The sequence below is a fragment of the Stegastes partitus genome, unplaced genomic scaffold (assembly GCF_000690725.1).
Source record: "Stegastes partitus isolate 25-593 unplaced genomic scaffold, Stegastes_partitus-1.0.2 Scaffold1993, whole genome shotgun sequence".
Classification (NCBI taxonomy): Eukaryota; Metazoa; Chordata; class Actinopteri; family Pomacentridae; genus Stegastes; species Stegastes partitus.
This window is the reverse complement of record NW_007579724.1, coordinates 22,240-43,933: the sequence shown is the minus strand read 5'-3', so window position 1 is coordinate 43,933 and position 21,694 is coordinate 22,240.

Sequence of the window (21,694 nt, the reverse complement as noted above, 5' to 3'; positions counted from 1 at the left end):
TGCAGTTTATTTGTGTTTGACAAGCTGTTGGCTTCCTGAAATATCTGTCCTCAGACTTTTTCGCTGAACTTAATACGAATGCGTAACGAGCGGGCAGCTCATGCAATCATCTCCTGCCAGAAAAATCTGACTCTCCCTTTAAGTCCCTTTAAGCTGTAGTCCCCACCCACTAACATATGACACATCTCGCTTAATTTCCAAGAAGACAGAGTGCTGGTGATATCAGTGGGACCCCGAAATGACTTCCAAATGTTTGCATTATCTGATAGACATGAAAAGAGACTTGAAATATTTCCCTAGGTTTGCTCAGCCTGAAGAAGGGCTAATATCACTCTTCCAACTCCTCTCATTTCTGCTGCGGACCTCCCTTGCCCATTCCCTAATTTGTTGAATCGCTTTGGGCCCATTTCTTTGCATACTCTCACTAAGATTGTGTCACATGTGAGGCCCCTCTCTAGTCCCCTTGATAGTACTCTCACAAATTTATTCTGAGAGGTTATGAGGGCTGCAGGCCCCAGTTTGCTTTTTATTCAAAACATCTTTCTTTCATCTAGATGTGTTCCAGATATTTTAGGATGGCTGGGACTTAGCGGCTGTTGAAATGGTTTGGCCTTACTTTGATACTTACTGTAGATAAAAAGAAAAATTAGACCAATTTTGGAGTTCCCTCATATATCTGCTTCAAGCTAAATAATTATGAGACGTTTCAGTCTATCTTTTGTGCTCGCGTGTTGTTCTGAGGGTTGATGATGACGTCTTGATGACAGCTGATGACCTAAGCTTCAATGATTCACCTCATTTTTTTGCAATATGAATTTATTTGTCTTAGCGGATCATTTTGTCTCCAACAATCACACACTTTACCTCAGGTTTCTGTGGCTCTGGGACTGGATCACGAATTGCAACCTACACTCAACCTGCAGGGTGGCGCAGTTAGTAGCACTGTTGCCTCGCAGCAAGAAGGTCGCCGATTCGCGTCCCGGTGGGGGCACCGGAATCTTTCTGCGTGGAGTTTGCATGTTCTCCCCTTGCAGTGTGGGTTCTCTCCGGGTTCTCCGGCTTCAAAAACGGTCCAAAAACATGTTGAGGTTGATTGGTGATTCTAAATTGTCCATAGGTGTGAATGTGAGTGTGCTTGGTTGTTTGTCTCTAAGTGTAGCCCTGTGATAGACTGGTGACCTGTCCAGGGTGTCCCCTGCCTTCGCCCTAAGTCAGCTGGGATAGACTCCAGCCCCCCCGCGACCCTAGTGAGGATTAAGCGGTGTAGAGATAATGGATGGACTCAACCTATATGTAACCACACTGACTACCTGTGGATCTACTGCACTATCCTGGCCAGTATAACACCAGAGGGTAAGTCAGTCAGCTGTCTTTGCTAGAGGCCTGATATGCTGCATTGTCAGGACCCCTTTGCATCACATATGAGCACACAAAGTACACTTTTAGCGTCCTTTTCAAAGTGCAGGGTCGTCCGATAGACTTAAAAAAATCTGTGATCCTCAGAAACAGACATCCTAAGACCGTAGCCAAATGTTCTCTGCTGGTGTTGTCACTGTTGCTCCTTTTCAGGAAACAAAATGTTCACCTTCTAACATACTTAATGTTATGAAAGATATTTTGCCTTACATGGGACAACCCTCAGTCTATAGGGTCATAGTACTGTGACTTAACCCACCTACACTACGCTCTTTTAAAATGGGGGAAAAAAAACGTGTATGAATCTGTTGACGTTGACTGTTGATGCGAGTGGCGTCAATGCCAAAAAAAATCCCTTGTTCTTCACTCAGAGAAGCAAGAGGCTTTGACATAATGACCGAATTTGACACCCTGGAAATGAGAATGGGTTGGAGTCCTCATTCAACTAGACCAACAGAAATGGTCTATGAGGTGTGTCAGAAAAGTTTCAAGATTGGTGTCACAAAAGATATATTTCAAGTCCAAACTAAAAACTACAAGTTTTCCCCCTTTGAAGTAATCCCCCTGGAGTCTAACACACTTCCCCAGCCTTCTCTGCCACACCGCCATGCACTCCTGAAAGGATTCTTCCAGGATCCTCCGCAGCTCTGTTGTCACAGCCATCTTGATGTCGTCCACGTCTTCTAAACAGGTCTCCTTGATGACCCCCTTGAGCTTGGAGAAGAGGAACAAATCCCACGGAGCCAGGTGGGGTGAGTAGGGAGGTTGCTCCAGCACGGTGATGTTCTTCTCAGCCAGGAACTATCGGATGCTCAGGGCGTTGTGAGGAGGTGCGTTGTCATGGTGAAGCAGCCACGACTTGTGCTTCCACAACTCTCGCCTCTTTTCTGACACACCTCAGAAAGTTATTAAGTTGCACTCTCCTGTAGCAACTATTAACTGGTCACATCGGCTTCAAACAATTGTACGAGAGAATCACATATGCCCTTGAGGTTCAGATCAATTTAAAACGATGCAAAATTCTGCATCCGGGACAATGACCCAAGTCTCCAAGTTTAAATCATTTGCTTTTCCAGAGTCAAGGTTAAAATCAAGGGACTGTCTTGATTTTATTTCGCATATCATTTCATGGGCGATAATCAACACGATTTTAGGAATGGTCAATTTGTATATTAATCTGTTCCGGTTACGGCACTTAGAAGCCCAGAGTGACCGTGTGACTGTAAATGACACCATTGTACGTGCCACTTTGAAATATTTCCAGATAAATGCAAGCGGTAGTTCCAAACAGAAACACTGGTGCAGACTTTAGTGAAGAACGAACAGATGACATACGTGAACAACAAGTGCAGCTTCAGGCGTTCTAAGAAAACGTCACATAGAAAGCAAAGGTAAAGGAGCCTGTGTGTGTGTGTGCTTGTGTGTGGGTGAAGGGGGTGACAAAAGGTCAAAGTTTTTTCATAAAGGATACGTGTGCGGGCTCATTCATTCTTCCAAACCTCTAGATGACCTCGTCTTTTCATGTCAGTTGGAAGGTTTTTCCATAGAGACGAGAGAAAATAAACTAGTATCAAAACAAACAATAACAGGTCACCGTAGCTCCCAAACTGTATACATGAACACACTTTGGTGCTTCCATCGTGAACAGATACGCCTCGTTGAGCCGCGCTGAACTTAGATGGCAAAGGACCAACGCGCTTTCATAGCAATAATGAAATAATGACTGAATTAAAATGAAATAAAAATAATAATTGTGTGTTTCCGCATTGATATTCTGCTGTGCTAACGCTGTTGACAATAGGAAAGCTTACAGATGAATGGGATTATGTCTTTTTGTGTACTGAAATAAGCATTATAGGATAGTAATTCAATTCTGACACGGATTACAAATTCCTCATTCCTGCTCTATTAGTTGTTGTAATTTTCCTCCATGCAGTCTCAAGCCTCCACTAAAAGTGAAAAAGAGACGCACGCACACACACAAACACACAAATACACCAAAACTCTTGCATTTTCTGCTTAATATACACTCTACTTAAGCACACAAACACAGTCTAACAAGCCTGTCAAATGAACGCAGGCAGCCTCTCGCCACGTACGCAGTGTGTGCGGTTGGGCCCTGCTCCCCTCATCAATCACATCTAATACTCTCTCTCATTTGTCCATTTGATATTTGTTTGCTTATTGCCTTTGCTATTATTGTTGCTGCAGTTTGATACATTCCCCGACAGCTCTTATTTCCATTATAAGTCATCAATTAATACAGAGAAATATAATTATTGTGACAAGGCGTCTAATGCAGGCCACGGAGATGAGAAATGGATTGTGACGGGGTGTGCTTCAAGCTGTCACATGCGGTAGTGAATTCTCACCGACCCCTCCTTACAGCACCACTCTTCAAAAGCCCTGACCTATTCTTCTGGTCTGTATTCCGAAGCATATGCCGATCCATCAGCCTGCATACTGTATGTGACTGAGGTCATCTACAGTGGAGCGGCATAAGAGACGGAGACATAAATGTAGATTAACAGGGCTTGTTTTAGTGGGCACGAAGCGCTTTATTTATCTACAAAACAAGGGAACGGTGTCGAACATTCTTGCAGCCGAGGTACTGCCAAAGTATAGGTAAAGCTACATCACTTGTTAAAGTAGAGAAATGGAGAATCAAAAAACAAACATCCAAACAAAGAAGCATAAAGCAGCAACATTGTTATTTGAAAGCTCGTGGCCCTTATGTTTCAGAGCCAGCTCTGGGTAAAGAAAATGCATGAAAGATTTCTTTGAACTCTTTTTTTTTTTTTTTCTCTTCCCCCCTCTATTGATATGAGATGAACAGCATTCAGTGTACCTTAACCGAGATAACAGATTTGCTTTGTTACTTATTTAAGGCTTTTTTTGAGCGGTGAACGCATCAACAGATTCCACAGGCAGAAAAAAAGTGACAACACTAAGAACAAAATGCAAACTTGTACGGCAGCGAGGGAGCCATTGATTCTTTTCCTTTTCTGCTTCGACTATACGTGTGTTAAGCAGGTTAAATATAGGATTTTTGTGCAAAAACAAGACCAGGGTTAGCGCCTTAAACTGCGAAATACAAAAGTCAACCAAAAGCACACAGGAACACAGTTGCCAGAACAACAACAGGCCTCCAAACTCCCTTATCTTGCTTCCATTTAACCCATTTACGATAGCTTTAGAGTGAAACAAGACTGATGCTTGAGATTCACCAATCACAAAGAGAAGTGGCTATTGAAATGTAGTCAACCTTTGGTGAGTATTGTAACCGAACCCCCTCGTGAGCGTTTCCTTCCATTCATTTTAACACTTTGGAGACAGATCGTGACGTGCCAGCTGCACCAGCTGGGTCTTTTGGGTGTAAATCGTGGCACGTCTGTGGGGTTGTGAAAACATCCTTCAAAGTTGAAAATGAGTTTTCATATGTGGTAGCAGAAGAACCAAATGTTAAAACCAGTTTCCGTGCCATTAATACAATTTTGTGCAGTTTTAAATGCAGCTCTTGAGGCTTTCCTGTGTTGCTTCGTCCATTTCCATTAATTGCTGTTTTGTGACAACAAACTTGAATTCTACAACAGTCATATTTACTAAATCCAGACTTTAGTACGTAGAACCCTGCTATACTCACTAAAACCTGTCTAACACACTTAAGTTTCCTTCTCAGCTCTGCTTCATCTCTTCCTAGGAGTTGTTTCTCCAACAGCTCAGCCATGGAGCACATTCTTTTCAGTTCATCTCCGTTTTGTTGAGGGGATAATTTTGGCATCTGTGGCTGTATCCTCTAACTTTCTTCACAATTCAGCTTGTGTGCACATTCAGGAGTCCTTGACAAGCGTTTCAGACCCATCCCCAAGTCCCCCTTGTACAGTATGTTTGGAAAAAAAATCCTACATTCCACAATTTATACTGTTAAAAGTGCACAAACAACAAGATGCACCTGGTGATTAAATCTTAACATTCACCTTTTTACTACACAGGACTTAAAGCTTGGGGGCATTTTCTGGCTGAAAATATTGTGCAGCACATATTTTTTCAATATGTGCCCTTATGAACAGACAGAAAAACTAAGAAACTGTATTTTCGCTGTGTGGTATAGGTGTCTATAAAAGGTTTGCATTATTTAAATCACAAAGCTTTGTGCTTGCGAACGATGCATATTTTGCCAAATGTGACTCAGAATGGGTCGATGCCATTCAAAACACAGCAACAGAATTTTGACTTTGCACATATTTCTCTTCTCAGGTTTTTCCTGCAAGATCTTCTGAACACCACCATGCCAGAAATGACAGAAGCTTCATCATAAACTCAGTGCCTTGGTTGTGCGTAGTCCAGCTTTTGACTTCTTTGATTTCTGCAGGGACATAATGAATCACAACCCTTTCTCCTGCCAATGTAATCCCTTGTGTCATCCACTTTCATTTTATACCAAGACGCTCCTATTCTGTGGACTACTTCATCTCTGACTATGCTGCTCATTACGCCGATCAACTCATTCTGCATATCGTGGCATGTGTACGTCACGTTGTGCGTTTGCACTATTTTTGCCAACTGACTCTCCTTTTTGGTCGTGTTATCTAACAAAGACAGAAAAAGTCCACTTACCCCATCCACAACATCATAAAATGCATCAAGTTTTTCTGAATACATTTAATGAGATCAAAGATTGATGAAACACACTTTCCATAGGTTGAATATATTCTTTGTCGACTGGTCTGAATTCACAAGCACTGGCAAATTTTCACATCTTGTTTCCTTTTCCTTCCACAGAAAGTGACTGGTTAGATGCTCCAAAGTGGCAATTATGAAAGCTCTGGTAGAATTCTCTAAGTGCTTAAAGAAAAAGGTGCTTCAGTGCTTCCTCTATTAACTTCTTTAGCCTAGGATACACTGGTCCAGCCTCTGCAAAAAAAAAAGCAGGCGATCATGCTGTCACACAAGCCCTTGAAGCACCGCCTTTGCAACATTAATTAGCCAAGTGAAAGTGCAGATGGATTGTGTTAGCACTGTGGTTGTCTTTTGTTGAGTCTTTCTTTACATCTTCTGAACACAACAGTGTTTAGGAAATCACACACAGGACATAATTTTTGACTATTCAACCACAGCCTCAGTCTCTCGTGAACTGCTGCCGGATCCTACTGATATTTCTTTTCTGCTTCAGTCAGTTTCACATCTTACACAAATACAGAGTGACATGAAAGGGTATAATCATGATGTTATAAAAACAGCGCCGCATCGCCGCACTATATATTTATATTTCTACTTTTATATTTGTTTTTTTAATAACACAGTGTGGTTTGTGCTGATACCTGTTCAGTTAATACAGATTTTAATGTACTGAATATATATATGTATGTGTGTGTGTGTGTGTGTGTTTTATCTGTTATCTCGGGCCTGCTTGGCGCCCCCCCCATGATAATACACATGCAACAGTTTAAGCTTCTTTCTGAAAATATGTCTGTGTACATGAAAAAAAACACCCAAACCCTACTAACCACAACCATCTGTTTTGTAACCTATGTGACAACTTTAACCCAAATATATTGCCATTACAAGTTTTCAGCTTAACACATTCTCAAGGCTGTTTTGGAAAGGCTTGGGGAAGAAGTTTTTTTCACTCTGCTGAAGTGGGCAGGACGCAACTGGGAAAAAATAGTGACAACACATACGAATCAGAGTGCAGCAACACTATGAGTTAAAGTCTGAATACATCCATCCATCCATCCATCCATCCATCCATCCATTATCTATACACCGCTTAATCCTCACTAGGGTCGTGGGGGGCTGGAATCTATCCCAGCTGACTCAGGATGAAGGCAGAGGACACCCTGGACAGGTCACCAGTCTATCACAGGGCTACACTTAGAGACAGACAACCAAGCACACTCACATTCACACCTACAGACAATTTAGAATCACCAATTAACCTCAACATGTTTTTGTGGGAAGAAGCCGGAGAGCCTGGAGAGAACCCACGCTGCACGAGGAGAACATGCAAACTCCACACAGAAAGATCCCGAGTGTCCTCACCAGGACGCGAACTGGCAACCTTCTTGCTGTGAGGCAACGATGCTAACCACTGCCCCACCTTACAGCCCTCTTAATACATGATACATGGATTTTTTATTTTTTTTTACTGCTGTCGGTGTTGATCTTACCTTTATATGATGCAAGTGCAGTTCGAAGCTACATAGCACCTTCTCACATAGAACGTATCCTTTGTGCTTTACAAGTAAAAGAAAAATAATAAAGCATATTTTAAAATAGAAGCCAAGTTTAAATTTCGAATGTAATAAAAAAATAAATAAATAAAGATGTGAAAAAAGGAAAAGACGACACCTTCTCTGAAAGTGAAAAACTGAGCGCGAGTGAGTGGGGAAAATTACATTATACTATAAAACATTATCATTATGCTAAGACAGAGCACAGCGCTGTGTTTAGACAGAGCACTGAGCTGTGTCTAATATGATTACATGACATTCCTCGCATTTCGCACCAGACCCAGAGGCCTTTGTTTGCCCTGGTGTTGACCTGTCTTCCCTCAGATGCCCCGGCCGTGACTCCTCCGTGGCTCGGCTGCCTCGTCCCGTGCGCTAATTCTCCGACTAAATTCACATCTTCCCCTCCCACTCGTGCATCGGCCTGCATCTATCTCTTTTTATCCCTCTTGCTTAGCTCTGTCCTCTCTTGTTTCATCTTGTCTTATCCTGCCAATCTCATGTCCTTGTTATCCCCCCCCCTCCCTTGCTCACTCTCCTCCCCCTCACCCACCCACCCACCCACCCTCCCTCTCCCTGTCCATCTCTCCCTCCTTTTCCTCCCTCCCCTCTTCCCTCTGCTGTGGAGGTCAGCTATGATGCAGAGCCAGAGAGCTCGCCCGTGTTTAATTACATTAATAAAACACCCTGTGAGGTAGAATGACCTCGCACCCCACAACCCTCTCTGCACCCCCCGCATACCTCACCCTCTCCCCGTTCCTCCCTCCCTGTTGTTCTGCAGGCTTAGGTCTATTGAGGCTCCCTGCAGGCCCAGTCCAATTGGTGCCAGGTTGCATTTCATGGCTGATTGCGAGGCATGTGTTTCTCCCTCTCCACCATTGGTTCCACCCCCAATCTCCAGCGGTTCCCGACATGCTCACTTCACTGGAGGTCATGTCAGAGACTTCTCCCTCCCTCCCTGACCTGCTGTAGGTGGAGGACACGGAGGAGAGCGTGCTGGCAAAACGAGACCTCTCTCCAAACAGCTGTAATGAGGGACATGCCCTTCTGGATGAGTTCCTCAGAGGTGTAAACCATCCCAATCACTCTCATTTCATTTTGTTCATATGTAGCCTTCTCCGACTCTGTCAACAGGAAGGCCATGTGTTTCCCTCCGCACCCAACAGATTCTACTCGCAGAAGCAGAGGAAAGACGCATTTGGAAAGAAAATCTCAGCATGTGCCAGGTTTGGTACGCTTGGCATTGGTGGAGGCTCTCTGCTCCTTGCGTCATAAAGCTGAAATCTGAGGCACACAAAATGCCCCATGGGCCCGAAGACAATAGTCCTATGCACATAAATTATGGCAGAAGCAGGCTGGCATATGACAAGCAGCAGTAACTTACTGTTATTGCCTGCAACCGATGATGACAATTCCCATAGTAGCCAACAGGTCGGAGCGATGTAATATGCATAGGATTCATGCAAATGGGAAATGCCTAAAACATGTGTCAGAAATATCGCTGCCACTGGGAAGAAACCTTGTATCTTTGAAAAGCAGCCTTATTTTCATACTGACAATCATGCACCCTCATTGTAGTTTATGAATAGATATTGTGGGCCTTAGGGTCACACAGCTGGCACTTCCTATAAAGCGCAATATAAACCTTCAGCTCAGGTACAAATCTGGAAATTACTAGTTGGACTTACGAGGGTTTCCTGCAACAGCAGGAATCTAATCTCCAACAGCCACCTTCATGATTTTCATGAATAGTCAACAGCCTCACCATAAAAAGTGGCATCATCTTCTCCAAGAACATTACAGCTTAATGTAGACGCATAACTTACATTTCCTCCACGATGGGGATTCCTAACCTTGTGTGGAGTGTTGTGCTCTTTTGGCGATGCAATTTATGTGCCACATTTTTCCTCAGTGCATGTATGATGATACTGTAGTGCCGTTGTGGCATGTTGTTGCCAATATATTATGGGCTAATGGCAAAACCACAGGGGCACTCTGGCACCCTAATGGCTTTGATGGTTGATGCTTTCAGTTAGATTGTGAGAGCAAAAAGTAGTTAAAAGCGTTATATGCTGTGGGCATTGCTAGTCTTTTCAGTGTCAGAGAGCTGTTTTTCTTTCCACAGTCATTTCTGTTCTCAACAACAGCATTCATCCAAAGAAAGGGCACAAAATCTGTGAGAGCGGAACATGTTGCTCATGTTTATTTGATAAAAAGCCATCCAGTGATGAAATGAGATCATTTCATGTCCCTTTGGGTCAGCTTTTAAATCTCTTCCTAAAACATGTTTCGCAGGAAAGCTTTTTATATTATTTGTTTTTTACCTAGCTGATTCTTACTATAAATACGTGTTTTATTGATCTCTAATACCTTTTCCGATTCACGGGTGGCATTTTTATTGTTTTTCCTTGTGACTTTAAATTACCGTTGCTTCACTGTTTGTGAAGCATTAACTGCTTTTAATAGCTATAGCAACAGTGTTTATTATTATAATTATTTCATATATTCTCTCCCTTGCATTGCTCTCCTCCCTTTGTTCTACTTCATACACTCTTCACTGTCTGCTTTGTTATTTGTTTGGAGGGTTTTCATTAGATTCCCCGACTAGCAATTAGTGTTCCTCTCCAAAGCGAAGGCAGAACAGTGGCACTCAATGCCCCATCTCTTTATTGCATGGTTAAGTACCCTTCAGACTCACATGGTTATTAATAACATCATTGCTAAATCACACAAAAAAGCATTGCGGCTAACTAGGTTACCACACTGTTTACTTTGCCTCAAAACATCAGGTTAAACAAATTTACCTTTCCCCTCTTTCACTTTCTGTGTCCTCTCTCTCCCCACCTCTCTTTCCCCAGTTTGAATGTGGGCACAAAGAGAGGCAGAGCGAGGAAAGTTAATTAGATAGAAGTCCAAGGAGGGGGGGCACCTGGTAATGGAAAGGGGCTGTATAGAAACAGATGGCCCAGAATTTATTAACTTGCAGGAGCGCTTCAAGGAAGCCACTGCGACCAGACATTAGGCCAGTCACTGTCTGGGTGGGGGCTAGCAGGCGGCTGGATACAGGTAGAGGCTGTCAGAGCCCAAAAATAGAAAGCAGATTTATCTCTGGATTGTTGCAAATGATCCATCAGAGGAGAACAATGGTTGCAATCCAGCTCGCAGGTTGATGGTTTTACCTAATGTCTTTAAAGCTGCTATGTAAGTACACGACTACATGACAAAGAATGTTGTTGTTGTTGTTGTTATCTGAGACATAGTCTTTGTGTAAGTTATTTTCTTTAGTCATCTGTCATACCTCTATCACATAGTTTTAACCTGAACATGATTATCCAAAACGTGCATCAGTGCCCATGAGCATTCATTTGGTTTTAAATATGCACTTTGCTGCATAAACAATACATTATATACACTATATTGTGCACTAATGAACACTATGCAATGTTATTATGGTTTATTATGCTCAGAAATGTGGATGAAAAACAGAAGAAAAAAATGTCTTTGGGTCGATAAACAGAAAAAAAGTGTGACAAACACATACACAAAAATGCTCAGTGTTAGTGAAAGAAGCTTGCAATTTACAGATAACCAAATATCAGCTCTTAACGGTATCCACTCAAGAAACATAATTGTAAATAAATGTTATTCCTAATGTAGTTTTAGCCTAAGGTTAACATTAAATGATTAGTTGGTGGAAAAACTTAATGGAACAATTTGTTCCTAATTTGCTGCTAAAGCAAGGTGCTCGAATATGAGGACTATAACAACAATAAGTAATTCAGAAACACTTGAATAGCAAATGGAGTTGTATAATAAACCAGCATATTCCTGTTCTGCAGTATTCATCGGTTTTGCAGCGTATAAAAAACATTTATGAAAATGTTTCATAAAGAGTAAACTATATAAAAAGTTTACGAACTGAAACATCTCGCAGTTGGACCTTTATTTGTACTCTATGTCAGTGCAGTTATGCAGTATTCAATGTACAACCTTGAGTGCTTGGAGACACAAAATACATTCTTTAGATGGCAAAACAAACATATCCTGTCCTTCCAGCACAATAAATAGCATTATATTGGATGGAAACACACTACTGGGAATGGAACATTCTTAGAAAATAAGTAGAAAACAACAATATTATATTTAGCCCCTGAGGTCCTCAGACATCTTAAGAGAGGGGGGCTTCTATTCCACCACATACTCAGGCTGGTGTGTGAATCATATAGAGACACATACACACACACATGCGCACACACACTCAGATGCACACTGTGCCTTCAATATGCGTACCCCAGTGGGGAAATTGAAAAGGATTCAGCACAAACAAAGGAGCAAGGACAGTTACAGGTGCAGAAAAGGTCAAAAGAATATTATGTGCCTTTGTGTTATTATCATTCTTTCTCTTCTCTTTCTTCTTATTAATAAAATGTCTGTTTACATTTGATCAAAACACATTAAGCTACTTTTCCTTCTATACTCGTCGAAGCTGCAAACTAAAAAGTGCACATGCTTTATCAAATTGCCTCTTTGGCATATGTGTTTGCCCGCGTCTACTCAGTGTTTCCTATTTCTGGACTGAAATTACAAGAAAGGAGACTCCAACGGTTTTAGGAGCTGTGAAGAGATGTAGGAGTTTTGATGTGTTGAGCCAAAGCTCTAACGGCAGCACTGTCGAAATCAAACATCTTGCACAACACAGCGCTAAAAGCTAATGAAAAATAGATTTAGTTAGGAACACGTTACTTTATTCCAGTCTCTCCAAAGCACCGTGATGGAAGGCAACATGTGCGACAGAACAGCTTGTGAACTAGTTGTGTAGGCTCTGTGAAGCAACACTGTTTGTGAGTCAGCGGCGTGAGCTTCAAATGCCACACCGCTGATCCTGCCGGGCCTCCACCAAAAATAAAAATAGTCTGTGATGACAACTCTGTGGTGCCATAATGACGCCCATTAACAATGTGTGTTTGTGGAGCTGCCGAGGGGGGTCCAGCTCACCTCAAGCTGTCGAAAAAAGCCTACAGCAGAAACAAAATAACCACCCTCCTCCATCAAACCATCCCTACTGCATATATGATAAACAAAATTCTCTTTGTAAACCCGGGGCTAAAGCAACTAACAAGGTTTGACTGGCTGCAGTGCCACACTGTATGTTACATCTGATGGAAACTGAGCGCAGGCTGTTGGTGCACGGCACGGAATCAAGATGAACGCTGTCCAAGCCCCACTGTGCTCTTTCTGTCGAGCTGCAAAACACGAGGGTCCACAGTGTCCTCGTGTGACTCGAAGTAGTACAGGGAGAAGTTGGACTTGCGTGTCTGCAAGTCTCTATGTGGGATTTAAAAGGCAGGCAGTGATGGGTTACAAAGTGTTGGAGGTGTTGGGGGTCAGCACAGGCACAGTTGCAGCGATGCATAATGACCGCAAGGTAATGCAATACGACAACAAAGAGATGCAAAACAACCAAAAACATACAAAATAACAACAAAGAGTCAAAAAAATGACTATAAAGGGACACAAAATGAACAAAAAGAGAAGCAAAATGACCATAAGGAGATGAACAATGATCCCAAAAGGACCACAAAGGGACACATGATGGCTACAAAGGGACAGAAAATGACCAAAGAGACGAACCAAAAGGAGACACAAAGCAGCTATGGAGGGATATTAGATGACCACAAGGAGACACAAAATGACCATAAAGACCATGAATGTATTTAATGTTTATTAGTATAGGGACACTTAAGTCAGCGGGATGTATAGATTAAGTTAATTATCAAAGCTTATCCCCACCTAATAGTAGCTAATAAATGAAATTAAAACTTGTTTACCTCAGATTAACACATACTCTTCAATACCTACCTCCTTCTGAGTACGTGTCTATGTGACAGTCCTGCCTTTGTGTTGACTTTGTGTTGACTTTGCACAACCACTGACTAAGCATGATGGTCCAACTTCCCCAACTGCACACTGGTCTCATCATCAGTGCTAATGAAGCGACTTAACAGATGTGGGCGACCTCGGAGTATCTCAAGCTAAAGGAGTGCTGTTGTTGACCAAGAAACACCCAAATAATTAACGTATTGTATTCTCTTTCACTGAATTTCTGCTCTTTATTTAATATATGCCAATGAAATACACAGAGGAATGCGTGTTCTGCTCTCCGTGGCACATATTTCATGGTGTTTTGCATTGTGCAGTGCATAAAGTTCAGCCGTCCTTGTGCCATTGTTGTCGTCAGTATGCACTGTGAATCTCTGCGAGTCGTCAATGTCTCTGCACCAATGTCACTAAGACAAATCCCTGTACGTTTATTTACAGTCTGGGTCTTCTACACAGCTGAAGAAAAAAAATGCTGCTGCGAGTGGGGACATTACTTTTTTTTTTTACCATTAAAGCACGAGGGCAGACTCTTTATTGGCATTTTACTAAGCTAATCTTTCAATCATGCTTCCTCACAATTAGATTTTTTTTATTGTGTCATGATGATTATGAACAGATAACTGATACTAATTTCCATAATGTTAATGGTTTCCATGCTTCCCGTGGCCCTTCCTGAGCTCGGTATTAAAAAATTCTGATGTGAAATCCAAGGACACTGCGGTACATCAACATTTGAGTCTGCTCTAATTTTATATATACAAAAACATCTGTCAAAGCATGCTACAGCAAATTGAAACAGCAATTTCGCTCTGATGTTTTTCAGACACTGATGACATTGTGCTGATGTTATTGTTGGTAATGACAAGCTCAGAGGGGTGTTTATTTTAAAGGCACTCATGACTACAGCTTTGAAAAGTCTTCTCTTTGCAAGCTGTTGAAATAACAATAACTTTTATAGTCTGCAGTCATTATGTTGTCTTTGCCTGGTCTATAAAAGAAAAAATAAATTTTTTAATCTTCAGGTGTCTATTCACTCAAATAAAGGTCATTCACTGCACGGTTATAGGTACTACTAGACATTTGAGTTGGTCTGTTCCATATCGTACTAACAGGCATCAACATTCATATGCAAAGTCTGTCTATACACTGCAGCACCTCCTTTGGCACTAGTTTTCCGCCTAGTCATTGTAGTCTTTGTTTCACGAGTGAATGAGTTGCTGATTCATATCTGCACAAATATCCACAGTACATTTACTGACTCAGTGAATAAAGAAACTTTTTTTTTGGACGAATGGGGCTTTTTCTGAACCGTTCAAGACAGCTCTTTAGTTTCCTGCGTCCTCCAAAAATAATCCTCAGTGATCCATGACTGGTCCACGGTGATGCATTTATTCTGATGCAGGGCTTATCAGGTTTTTAAAATCACGGACATGATTTAAAGTATTGTGTGCCATTTTTGGACAGGATACTGTTCATAAAGGCCACTATCAACAGCACTGTGTGGAAGTGATATTGTTCTTTAACCTGGTATCTAAACCTTGCAGGGCAATGCTGACTGTAACTGGCAAGTCTTGCATCTTCAAAATTAATTTAAGACCCAAAAAAAAGGAAAAGTGACATTTCTGAGCAATTTGTTTACTCACTTTCTTGCCGCAGAAGAGTTCGACGAGAAGACAAATACCACTTTAATGTTTGCATGGTGCATACATAGCTGTAGTCAGCACCCAGTTAGCTTAGCTTAGCACAAAAGCTAGAAACTGTGAGGAAAAAAAATTATAGCCTGGCTCAGTCTGAAGTTAAAATCTGCCGACCAGCGCCTAAAAAGCTCGCTAATTAACCCGCGGTATCTCGTTTGTTAATGGAAAAATGACAAATTGCAGTTTAAAAAATAGCCTGATGCATAGCCCTGTAAAACCCCAACATGTTGTTTTTACACTTTCTGGTTTCTGTAGCGATTAAACATTAAACATGAGATATATTGTGTTAATTAGAGAGCTGGTGCTGCACATTTTGTTACCTTTGGAAAGATTCAGGATGGCTGGTTCTCCCCCCTCCCCTCCTCTATCCAGAATTTATGCTAAACTAAGCTAATCTGCTGCTTCATATTCCATGGTCTCATATTTTTTGTTCTCATATGACTCTCTCCAACAGAGCAAATCAGTATATTTCCCACAATACCGAGCTATTATTTAATGCAAGTTAAGGAGCACTGACCGGGCCGCTGATTTTCAAAGTTCTTGCCAATTGTTCCTTCCCTCTGCCTTTTCTTGAGTCTTGTTTCAAATTCTCTCCCCTCGGTAACCTCAGGGGTAACCTGAAGACTTCAAGCTGAGATGTTGTCCACATCCTGAGTCTCATCACCTACAGATCCCATCATTCCTTGACCTCATCCCCTCAACCCTCCAGTCTGCTACTCTCGCCCATCTTGTAGCATTAAAGCTCGACGGCACAAACCAGAAGCTGCAGCCTTGTGGGTCCTGCAACTTTCTCTCTTGTACTGAGGCAGGCGTTCCTTTTCTGTGCACGCAAGCGCTATTTTGCATCGGCGCATTGTGTTCAACTTTTTCACATTTGCAAGATAAAACAACTGGGTCAACTTATCAAAGTAAGGCCATGAAACAATACCAGTTCTGAGAGGTTTCGAAAACAGCTTTGATACATTTTACATCAAAAGGCTACACCACAATGATATAATAAACCCCTGACACATTATTGCAACTTCCACAGGAGCTAATGACTATTTTAGAGATAAATGGGGAGAAAAAAAAAATGTTTGTTTAAATACCATTAAAAAAAAAACCCTCACTAACTTTATGTGTATAACATTACTTTTAAAAGTTTTATGAACTTCTGCTGCAGATAATGTGCTCAAACAGCCGTAGGTGCTTTTTAATCCATATCAGAGGAATCTAGGTTGACAGAAAAGTGACATCAGTTTTTGCAACAGCAGCCTGAGGGAAGGAGAGTGAGAGGAGAGGGTGAGCGTGCACGTATGTACCCCTGAACAGCACACTATCACACACACACACAGCACACGTGCAGAGTACTAGTGAGCTGCATAGATGCATTGCAGTTTTCCATCAAATCAGCAATATTTAGCAGTGTTTGCAGCAACTTGCAGCCACTACTTGAGTACCAAGTTTTTCTTTTCTATTTATTTTTACAAGATGATAAAATGACCTCTCTGACCTCAAGTCGACTGCTGGCTAAACTTTCCAGCACTTCTGCTAGTAGATGTTGAGGGACACCCACTGCCCACATATAATATACATACATAGTGATTCACAGTGAATACCTAATACAAAGCAAAATGCGGCATTTATATGCAGCAGCAGTGGAAGTAGAACCCATGTGAATCTACTCAGGGGAGGCCTGCACAGAGCATTGTGGGATTCATTAGTTGCCAGAAAGCAGATGACTCACCATGGTCTCCCTGACCTCTTATTTGTTTTCCTCTCATTTATTCCCTACCTTGCGTCACCAGTGAACTTAAACATGCAGCGAGACGCCTGCTTATCATTCCCCAGTACATCAACAGCAGCACAGACGACACACACCACCCATTAAGCGAAAATAGACATGTAATTCACCTTTTCAAAATAAAATGAGCAAAACTTAATTTAGCAAAAACATTGTTCAGGCTAGACCAACAATCACTCCTGCATTTCCCCTACAGCACGGAAAGAAAATGAACTGGCAAGAAATTGTGTTTTAAGAGAAAATTATGGCTTCTGAGTGAGTGGTTCTTTATCTTGCAGAGCCTGTGTGGGGGGAACAGTGTACCCCTCCCTCAGGCACAGACTGCAGTTGAGGTCTGAGGCTGCTCTGGTATTACCATATACACTCACAGATTCACAAAAAATACTGTCACACCTCATACTGGTTGTGCCATGAATATCAATGGTTGCTCTCCTTTTGGACTCACTCTACAAAACAGACAGTGAAAAATGTTCATGCATGACTACGTTCCACCTGGCCCACTCCATATATCCAGTTTAATGGGATAATGAACACACAGTATAAAGGAATTGTGCATGACACCAAGCTGTTATGCACAATGCATGACTTATGTCACTGATTTGGCTCCTTCAAGGGACTATATTTTTGGTAGCTGTTTCAAGTGGTGTGCCTGTGACATTCCAACAAGTCACCTTGACAGTGGTGTGAATAATTTGGGTAATAAAAACAGAAATGGCACTCACTCAGGTCTGGAAAATAGCAGTTGTACTATGTGAAATACTCAGGGTAAATATGTTTTGCATTAGTCTGGAAATTATTTTGCTGACACGTTTACAATGTTCAAACCCCCCTCGATTCCAATTCTAGTTAGCCTGGTGAGGGGGTGAAAAAAAAATCCTCACTCCTTGCTAATGGGAAAATGCTGTTTAATAAGAAAATAATTTGAGTGAGATGCGTCTCTCGGAGTGCAAGATCCTTGAGGGATTTCTTTTTCCTCTGTGTCGTTCTTCTAGCAAGTTCATCCCCACTTCACCAACACAGCTGGAACTATTCTGACTGCTCTTTTGTCTGAAAGAAGAGCAATCGGCAGAGGTGCCCTGTGCAACCATCCAGGTGCTGAGCTTGGCACAGACAAGAAGAAGAACCCTGTCAACCTCTCTGATACGCTTGCCTGTGTTCGAACAAAGAGGATGCTTACACACAGGCATAATTGAAGAGATCATGCAGTACCTGCATTTCCTCCTGCCAGGCAGTTTCCAAGTCTCCACAGCTGTGCAGTCAAACTATCCCGCAGAGAAATGACAAAAACAAGGAAACAAAAATCACAAAGCCAATAAGCAGCACTGAAGCTAAATTAGCTATGTCTTTCTGGGAAACAATGGCCCTGATGGTATTGACAAGGGAGACCCGTTGTGTTTTTGATCGCCATTCAGAGCAAAAAAAGCCCTGCGTGATTTTTTCTGAGATGGTCTACAAAGATGCGATTAAATGGGAAATATATAAATATTCATAACAAAGAGAATGCGGTGCCAGATGTTAGTGTTGCTCTCGGAATACCACTATCCCCAAAGACCGTTCACTCTGACAGACATCAGGAGTGAACACACACACACACACACAAAAGCCTGCAAAGCAAACAGCACATAATCCATCAAAGCTGACTTCTCTACTACCTAGTGACCAAAAAAGTTCACTGGGTACACTGTGACACTTCCCACTGGGGCGACCCCCGACAAATGCGGGCGCTTATCATACGGTAATGTGATTTTTTTTTTTTTTTTTGAAGGTGGCCACCCAGTTGTCTATTTATGATAGATAAGACTGTAACTCTGATAACATAAACACTAAGTAACTGACTGAAAAGGCATTCAAATGTCAAATTTGCATCGGTGCCATGGGAGAAAGCGCGCGGTCAGTTCAATTACCGGCTCGTGGGAGATGCTGCTTTTGTTTCATTTTGCATGACAGAGACGTTTTTAATTAGTGTAAATGCAATATCATTAGATATAAAATAGCACAGAAGTAGTTCATTTGCCTGCTGATAATTAACGGACTCCTTACTGCCACATATACAATGATATCTGACATCAGATAGATAGATAGATAGATAGATAGATAGATAGATAGATAGATAGATAGATAGATAGATAGATAGATAGATAGATAGATAGATAGATAGATAGATATGGTGCTTAAAATATACATCATTGTGAGGCATCTTCATTCTACTAATTAGTCGAAGCAACAGAACAAACTAATCATTACTGTTTAATTACATTTTTTTTTTTTACTACCCAATTAATTCTGACCTAACAGAGGTTAAGCATGTCTAGTGAATGCACTTCAGTAGACATGCAGTTTTTTGTGATCCTATACTGATCCCAGAAGACGTGTTTTTCTCTTTTTTTTTTTTCTCCATTTGCTGAATTCCACAAGAGGATCAGAGGTCAGGCAACACGTACAGAGCAACACCTCTTGGGGTGTCAGAGGCTTTGTTATTTATTTTTTTGCTCAAAGACACTTGAGCAGGGCAGATCTAATTACTGCACTAGCATGCAGCCCTTATTAACAATTTTTATAACAAACTTGCCGCATACAATTGATTATTGATAAGTGATATGATCCACATAAATGCCTTCATATCAAGCGTAATTACTCATATCAGAACGAGCCGGACTGGCCTTGTATCGATGTTGCATTCCCATCTGCATTAATTAGACCTTTGTGTGTACAGAATACACTGTGCAAGTTATAAAACACTGCCAGCGCACGTGCTCCCTTGCATGAATAACACAAACTGTTGTGAAGAGTGGCGTTGAATTCATCATCCCCTGTGTGAGAGGGAAAAGGACAGGAAGGTTGGGAAATGTGCACAGCAGATAGATATAAGACATGGGGAATTTGTAGTGCAAACATGTACTGTTAAAATTGTAGCTCCAACAATCTATTTCACGGTCTATGAATGGCAGCGTTGGTTCAGCACCACGGACAGTGACACACGGCAGCTCTAAATCCAGAGGTTTGAGCTGACATCGTTTCAGACTACACCGGTTGGTTCTGTTCGTCTTTTTTTTTTACCCCCCATCTCTTCATGTTGTCTGCATGTAGCGAAAGAAAGAGAAGCATGTTTTGTTTTTTAATAGACCAATACTCCAAAGGTTGCTGTGTGTTGCGCGCTAGCAAGCTGCAATCTTTTTAATTATTCACCCAAATACGCCTATGATCCCAGCGCCTGACAAAGCTACCATGTTCTTTCCAACCGGCCTTTAAAACAAAAGCAGCTGAGGTTTCAAACCACTGGAAAAAAAACAACAAAAAACAACGTGTAGAATATGAAAAGTACCAGTGAGCTTGCAAAATCCCTACTGTTATGTTGGAGAAAAACATAAAACATGTTGAAAGATCAAAACATATAAAGACTTGCAGCATATGTTAAGAGGATGATAATCCCTGATGGTAGGTGCTAAATCATTTTCTGAGTGTTCAACAGTTTATTGATGCTTTTAAAACATGTCTATATTTTCACTTTGCATGTAGTTCTTATTTGGGTGACATCCCGTCTGAACAAGAGGATTTGTGTTCGCAACAGTCTCTGCTGCTGAAGTGTCCTTGGGCAGCACATTAAATCTGATGCTCAGTCTGGACAAAATCTCAAAACCTCCAGGGTCATTGTCCATTTGCTGACCTTGCACTCTGACTTTTCCGGATTTCCCTGTGGGGGCAGACATGGGGCTCTCTTTGTTTCATAACCCTGATTTTTTCTGTTTGTTTTTTTTGTCATCTCTATTGCAGACCCTGTCAGTGCTGCTGAGTTATTTTGTTGTATCTTTTAGTCACAAATAATTCCGAGAATACTTTACCTGTGAATCCATTTGGAACAAAAACAACTCCAAACTGAAGTATTTTAAAGCATGCGCTATTTGGTGCTTTGGTAACACGAGCACATCAGACGGGTTGAGCACAGGACCAGATCAGTGTTTTCTCAGTCCTCATGTATCGCAGCTCTGCTGGTTTTCTACCCTCCCAGATAGTTAATAGCATTCACCTGGCGTCCCAGGTGTAAAATAGTCCCTGTTAGATGGTTAGAATGAAAACCAGCAGGGACCTGGGTCCTGAGGACCAGGATTGAGAACCGCTGCTGTAAAGATCATTTCTACAAGGCTTCACAGCAGTGCCTTTCATGACTGGTCCTCGGGACTTAAAGCCCTGCTGGTTTTCTTTCTAAACATCTGACTGGGACTTTTTTTTTTTTTTTTTACGCCCAGTATGCCAGATAAATACAATTATTTACCTCTGAGGACAGAAAACATGGGCACACCCCAGCAGATTAAGCGTTAGGAGGACAGGGCTCTTAATTAACTAAAGTGAAATTATAAATCAAACCCAAAATTCTTTAAATTGTGATTTGAAAGTGTATTTATTGTTGATTAAAATCCCAAATTAAATAGAGCATCAGTTACAATATAAAAACAACAATCATGCCCAAAACCAACACTCAATCCGGTGTTGCTGCCAAGACAAAACTAAAGGACCTGACGCTGTGAAAGAAGCACAAATGCTGCCTTTGCATCATTTAAATGTCCCAAGCTTTCCACTCAACACAAATGTTTGCGTTCTTACTCTGCCCTGTGGGGCCCTCAGCCGTCCCGCTCTCCTATTGGCCAGGGCCGCGCTCATTATGCAAATCAGACGGGGTGGGTGGGCGGGGC